Consider the following 7970-nt stretch of genomic DNA (forward strand, 5'->3'; position numbering starts at 1 on the left):
AATGTGTATTACATGTGAAGGGTATAATAAGAGTGGGAGGGATGCTGGATGGGAGGGGTCCCTCACTGTGTACAATGACAACGTTTACCTGGATGGGGGAAGACACGTAACGTGACCTGTGGTATTGTTGTGGTTTGTTTTGGCCAAAGCTTTTCATTAAGTGTTCATTTTTTTAAAGTTAGACAATGGCAAACAGGGATTCATCATGCTCGTGCAGCATTAACTATACCACATTAGGCAGTCGAATAAGATCTAATCCAACGACAACAAGGCTCAGTTTGTTTGATTTATGATTGCAGTTGCAGGGGTGCATTGCGTCACATTGAGAGGTGTCTCTAACATTCTGCAGCTTCACATACCAGTCAAAAATATGAGGTCTCAGTGTGATGCGGTGCAGTTTTACAATAATAAAAATTATAATGACCATCATTTCTGAATGAAAACATTGAGCAGGTGCACCTAACGCAGTGTCCAGTCAGTGCCGGCATAGTTAACATTTGAATGCATTAGTTCACAGGTGTAACGCTCTTCTCTCTCTAACACCCTCACTTACTTTTCATTATCTAGCGCTGACAATAAAGACAATAAAAGAAGTGGTATCCTCCGCTTCCTTTGAGGCGTACGGCCACAAAGGGCCTGCATACACAAAAGCACAATCCCCGTAAGGCAGACTGTTCCAGTGCATTGCATCCTGTTTAAACAAAAGACACACTGACTGCTCTTTAAGTACTTGGGTAAACTGACACCTGAGAAGTAAAATGAAACTCATGGGATTATGGCCAGGTTCTAGATAATACAGTCCAGAAGATGTAATTTAAGGACATAAAAGTGTTCGTCGTAAACTCATTCCAATTAACTTAATGTGAATGTCTCACTGTTTACAGTGAAGGACTAGTTCAAGACTTTTAAGAGTAGCTGTGTTGTTCAATGATTACAAAATATCATTAGGAATTTCACTGAGAGACTGAAAAGATTTTCTGCTGACACAGTTCCAAAGTACTTTGTAGCTGAACATTCAGTCAATCACACGCTGTTTATACACTCATCAGTGATGTCAGTGAACCCACTCAACAGGTTTGCTTGCCCTTTTCTTAACGCCAGTGCGTCTCATCACAGCCATCGACAAACAACACATTGCGTGTGGTTATGTGAACCGGTAGCATGATGTTTCAGAGAAGCAAAAAAATAGAAATTACCATCTCTTTCAAGAACGTCATATAATTGCCAAGAATTGAGGCCACACCTAGTTAGTAGTTAGTTATGATGGGGAGGTGTATGCTCTGTGCTTCTTTTTGGAGCTGGAGGAATATTACGCTTCTGAGTGTAAAATGCACACATAACGTAAACACCTTGATCTTTACATGCGCATAATACAAACATCTGTTTGTCCATTCACATATCATAATTGGCTGTCCACTCCAACACACACGTAAGGCAAATATCTGTCTGTCCATTCACATACACACATAACATAAACATCTGTTTGCCCGTTCACATGCACACGTCACATACTATAAATGTCTGTCTTTACATTTACATGCATAATACAAACATCTGTTTGTCCAATCACATAACATAATTGTCTGTCCAAATACACACAAAATGCAAACATCTGTCACTGGTTTCACATACACACATAATGCAAACATCTTCCTGTCCATTCACACATTTGTCTGGCCAGTCTTTCGCTCTCCCTCTCTCTCTCTCTCTCTCTCTCTCTCTCACACACACGCTCACGCGCATGCCCACGCACATTAGCAAAATGTTGTCTGTCCATTCACATTCACAAAACATAATTATCTGTATGTCCATTCACATAAACATAAGCGCAACATTCTGTCTGTCCATTCAAATACACATGATGTAAACACCTGTCCTTGCATTTACATACATACAGCCTTATTTTTCTCAATCAATTATGTCACAATTGGAGGCCTGAAAAGTTACTTTGGACATCGTTGGCGGGCGAGCATTTGCGTAATTTGTAATCACCTTCGAAGCCAGATGAATGGAAGAATGTTACATTTTGACATGACCTCTAGCTTTGAAAAATGATTTATTTTACTGTAGTGAAGGTCCTTTATGTGCTGAACACTTTGTGAACTCTAGGCTTACAATGCACAACATAGAAACTATGTTTAAACAAGCAAACATTCCACCCTAAAGATAAATATAACGTGTTTGAACAAAACAAAAACATTAATTCAAAACCCCAAACAATGAGAATCTCTGTGTAGATTCTCAGTCATCAAGGTCATGGTAATCCGCAAAGAATGAATCGTGGCAACTGTACTCTAGTTTGTGGAAGACATTTCACCTCCAAAAGGCTTCTTCAGTTGAAAATGTTTTAAGTGTAGAGTCTCCCTGCTTATGCCTCTGGTGGGTGTGTCCTCTACAGTAGGGGTAGTCACAGTAGGGTTGCAGTTGTGTTTATTGTGGCCTGCGAGGCTGGTGAACAAACGTTCTGCATATCAATAGGTTGTTCGCCACTCCTGTGGAGACCATCTTTGGGGGAGAGATTTCAGGACACTGTTGTAAGCAGATGATAGGTGATGGTGCACATATCTTCCTTTTTAGTTTGATATAAATGGCTTCCTTCAAACCGCTTTTAAGTCAGCATTCCAGAATTTGGACAACGTTGTCCTCAAAGGAATGCCCCTTATTTTTGAGATGCAAATGAACTGCTACTCTGGGCCTGAAGAAACTGCTCTCCAATAATGTGTCATATGTTTGTATAAGGGTTACTTGGTCTCTCCAATGTAGAGGCCATCGCTTACCAGTATTTCTGCGGATTTTGTTTTCAGGGTGAAGCAGATTTTGTTTGAGGGTGTTGGTGGGTTTGAAATGCATGGGTATTGTTGAGATTGGAGGCCTCCTGTGACTTCAGGCCAACAATTCCCGTGGGTGTCGAATTGGAGGAAAGGAGACTAGGTTACTACCATATAATCAAATGTGAATATTTATTCTTGACAAACAAACCTAATACAATCGGAGCTCCGGGCCTAGCGTCTTTCCCTACAGGCCTACACAGAGGTTGGTCTTAATACAGGGTCAGACAGGAAGAGCACAGCTAACTATCCCTGCCCGGTCCTTATACATTTTTAGATGCAAATGTAGGTTGATCGTCAGCCAATGGGAGAAGACAGCGCCCGTCACTGTAGATGTTGGAGAGCCAATCAGATGCCGCTGAAGGTGTGGTGTTGTAGTCCCCGAGGACCAATCAGCAAAGTGGGGTAGCACCCGCGATGTGAGAAGTGGGCCTTTGTTCGTTGTGAAGGTCAACCAGCTGCTGTAAGCAGGATGTTGCTGTGGTTTGAGTGCTCCCTCCTCGAGCTGCTTATCAGTTGTGAGGTATGTGTGGATGAGATAATGAGCGCAGGCCATGAGAACACTATGTGTTTTGTGTGACTACCTGTATAAAATGGATGTGAGCAGCTTAGCAGATTATTATGCATATAATAAGAACACAAATGAGATATAAAACCCTTCATTCCCCCTCATGGCCTCGAAAGAGGCCAAAGAAACACACAGTAGGAGATAGTACTTTATTTGTCAGGATCAGGAAGCACGGCTCGCGTGTCCCCCTCAGGAAGTGGCGGAAGCTGGATCAGTTGGTACTGACCTCGACCATCGCCAAAAAGGCCTATTGTGGCACGCTGGAAAAGGCACTTGAAACAAGGTATACAACAACACGCAAACAAGGCAAAGAAAATGAAGAAAACCGTAACCGCAATAATAATTCCAGAAGCCAATTTTTGCCATTTACCAAAGAAGCTCGTCAACCGGTCCCAAGGGCTGGTGTCCACTCCCACATGCGATTTCATTCGCACGTTAAGTGCTTTGAGACCATCGATGGCATGGGTCAGTCGGCCACCGGGTGCAGTATTATTGGGAATAAGTGCAACATTCAGTGTCAATCATTGCACAAACTCCATGTTTTTCAGCCAATAACATGTCTAGGGCGATACGATTCTGGAAGGCCATGAGAGACGTGGCTCATAACTGGTCACTCACCGCTCTGAAGGCTTCCTCGGTCTGATTGGCTAAACGCTGTAAGTTGTAATGAATGTAATTAATGCGATCAACATTTTTATTAACTGTAACCCACGGCAAGTTAGACTCGAATCCAGCAGCAACTTGATTAGTCAATTTATATTCGTCAGGAACACCACGAGGCACTCCAATAGCATCAGTGTATGTCGGATTAGGAGCCTCCAACCAAGGAGAAGATGTATCACATTTGGAACGGTGGGACGAGGTGGTCATGAGGTGGGATCCCACAGAGGTTGCACTATGAATCAAATGATCAATGTCCAAAGGCAAAATAGCCATAGGCAGTATAAATGAAACCAGGGCACAAAGGCCAGTCATGTTGTTAGTGGGCAACCTATCTGTGACACCGGACCCGCCACACCACCACCAGACATCCGCACGAATAACCGGCTTAAAGTAGCCGTCCAACTGAGTGGTATTTAGACACCAAGATGCATTGACGCCAGGCTGCACAAACAGGTTTCCTGTGGAGACATTAAAGCAAGTAAAATTATTGGATGCCACCAAGCTATTGAAAATAAGTCTGCCGCACATTTCAGAGATGACAGGATGAGCGAGGTCAAATTGGGTACACTTTGGGGAACCTGCTGAACTGGTGCTGGGCGAGGAGGCGGTGGAAGTGTTCATCAACTGGATGACACACTGCTCAGTGATCGCAGTGGGGACAACACTCAACAATGGTCTGGCACACATGCATGCCAAACAATCTCCGGTCTTGGTTCCTCCCGCCTGCTCGGCCAACAGCAGCCAGTTGTTGAACTGTCCCGATATTCCTGTGGACAGCACAAAGGATACATCCAATGGGTTATCCCCACTAGGGGTCCAGTGGTAAGCTGTGAGGAACAAAACAATCAGCAAGGGAACTAAAATACACATTGCAATCTGAGCAAAGCAAAGCACGCGGTTATATGTATATTGTCTAAGTAAGCGAGCACGTTTGTATTTATCTTGTATATGGTCATCAGTATCAGTATAGGTGTGTGTGTTGTCATCAACCAGGTGTTTGTCGGCTTCAGTTGGAGGAGGTGGGGGCGGCGCTCCCAGAACTCGGGCCAGTACCGACATCGCTACTACCCCCCCTCACGGGCTGCGCCGGAAGCAGCCCGAGGCGACACAGAAGACGGGACATCAGGAGCAGGACGGATCATGCAGTAGTGAAACCACTTGTTGCCCTTGCCCTCGAGCTGGACCGCACGGTCAGTCCTGGCGATGACCGTGAATGGACCAGTCCAGCGAGGGTCAGACCACTTACGAGACTGACTGACCGACAATGAGACCATCAGAAGTCCGCCGGGCACCATGAGAGAGCCAGAAGGAGCGTTCCTCCGGAGACGCCGAGGCCTGATGAGCCCGCAGCGACTCGAGAGACAAAGGAGGGGCCAGAGGAGGGGCGGATGTAACAGAAGCCAGAAAGATGGACGCAGAAGAGGAGGACAGGTAACCAGCTGCCGCCTTGGCGGCCAAGTCAGCAGCCACGTTTCCACGTGCCTGGAGGGATTCATCTTTGGAGTGGCCAGCAGTCTTAACAATTGCCACACGAGAGGGGAGAAGCAAGGCCTCCGCCAGCTGTTCCACAATCTCACGGTGTGCAATCGGTTGACCGCGAGCACAACATGCCGCGCTAACAGCATAAGCAGAGTCAGAAAAGACAGTGGCCGCCACTTCTGACGCATGACGAAGAGCCAACACGAGAGCACGCAGTTCAGCAGCCTGAGCAGAAGGAGTAGAAAACGCAGTATCAGTACACACAGTGTGGAAGGTGTTAGCCACAGGGTCAAACTGGACAACTGCGGAAGCTGCATGGAGGTCACCAGAGGGCGACCGGAAACAACAGCCGTCCGTAAAAAGTACCAGTCTGTCTGAATGTTTGGGGCCTGCAGGGTGCGCAACAGACGGGACTGGCGGAGGGCTGTCATTGTAAAAGAGGCAGACGCGACAAAAGACACAACAGAATGAGGTGACAAAATGACCAAAGGCTGATCTCGAACCAGGTGAGCCGTCTTGAGGACCAGAGCAGCGACTCCCGCCGCGTAGCGAGTACACAACGGTTGCCGACGCTCAATGGGGTCAAGAGGGACACTGGCGTACATCAGGACCCTACGGTGCCCATTGGCACGCTGGAAGAGGACACCATTCGCGACTGTGTCCGTGACAGACATGTCCAGATGAAACTGGCTGGTAGGATCTGGAACAGCCAGGGCAGAGGCCGTCGCTAAGGATTGGACCAGGGACATGAAAGCCTGCGAGGATTCCATGTCCCAATCCAGAAGCGCGTTAGAATGGCGCAAACCCTTCGCACGGACGAGAGCACGTAACAGAGCGGTGCGCTCGGCGTAACACGGAATGTAGTGTCTGCTGTAGCCACACAGCCCCAGAAACGAAAGCATCTCCCCCACTGTGGAGGGCTTCGGATGCCTCAAGATGGCCGTCCTATGGGCTGTGGACATGGCGTAACCGGACGCGGAGAGAACGCGGCCCAAGAAAGTGACAGTACGACGACAACACTGCAGTTTCTTGCACGACACCTTGAACCCGAGTTTATGCAACTCCGTCAACAGGGTTTGAGTAGCCAATAGGCAGACGTCAGCTGAATCACAGGCAAGTAGAACGTCATCCACATACTGGACCAACAGGCACCCCTCCGGGAGCTGTAGGCCGGACAAGGCCTGACGCAGGTGGTGGTTGAACAAACCGGGGCTGTTTTAAAGCTCTGTGGCATGCGCGTGTACTGATAACGCTGGCCATGATATGTAAAAGCAAAATACTTTCGTGAGTCTGGATGGAGCGGGAGACAGAAAAATGCAATTGCCAGGTCAATCACCGAGAACCACTGGAATGAGGGAGACAGGGAGGACAGGATCCTGTGAGGGTCAGGTACCGGAAGCACCGGCGTCAGAGTGACATTGTTAACAGCACGTAAGTCGTGCGCCATACGGTAGCTTTCGCCGTCGGCTTTCAAAACAGGGCGGAGGGGAGTGGACCACTCCGAGTCCGAGTGTTCCAACACCCCTGCGTCCCACAGACCCGCCAAGGCCTGTGCCATTCCCTCGTCTGCCTCAGGAGGCCACCTATATTGAGGTCGGAACACAATGGGATTCTCTTGCACCTCAAGTGTAATAGGAGTGACAGATGCACAAAAGCCCACGTCAAAGGGACCCGTTGACCACACCCCCTCAGGGATGCTGTCAAGCATGGGTGCCGACAAATCATGATCAGTGAGCTCTTTGCGCATGTGTCGGTCAATCAGCTGATGTTGGACCAACGAGGGGTCTTTGAACTGGCCAAATATGCGATACGCTGACTCAGATGGAGAAAAGTGCACTTGTGGGAGATCAGGGGACGGCGTCCAGTCAGTTGCGGCTAACAACCGTTTCACCATGGGACCTAAGGCCCTCTGTTCATGACCAGGTGCCACAGCCAAAGAGATGTGAGGTACTGACGCTGGACCTCCATGGAACCAAGCCTGTTCCAACGCTTCTACAAAGTAGACGGAAGACGCCACCCCCTCAGGTCCTGCAGAGATACAAGAAGAGTTTAGCACCCAAACAGTGTTTTTGATTTCCTCAAACTCTTCACGATATGTCAAATCTTGTTCTGTGTCATAAAACAATGTGCAATGTGGTGATGTGACAGTAGGCAGGTAGACAGCCCGGGAAAGGATCCAATGCTTCCAGATCTCATAAGCTGTCAGCACACTGTCCGGAGCGGATGTCGGCTGGAGGACACACCAGTAGATGTCAGCAGTTGTTGTAGCTGGTAGTTCTTTCAACAGGTATTAGCCACCTTGAGGGCTGCCGTTGCAGTCCAACGTTACACCATTTGGTAACGTTAGTGTGAGTCCCTTGTCAGTACACATGATGGTGGCGTTTGCAGCACTGAGAATGTCTCTTCCGATCAAACACACAGGTGCATCCGTG

Source organism: Dunckerocampus dactyliophorus, chromosome 2, assembly GCF_027744805.1.
Source record: "Dunckerocampus dactyliophorus isolate RoL2022-P2 chromosome 2, RoL_Ddac_1.1, whole genome shotgun sequence".
Lineage (NCBI taxonomy): Eukaryota > Metazoa > Chordata > Actinopteri > Syngnathiformes > Syngnathidae > Dunckerocampus > Dunckerocampus dactyliophorus.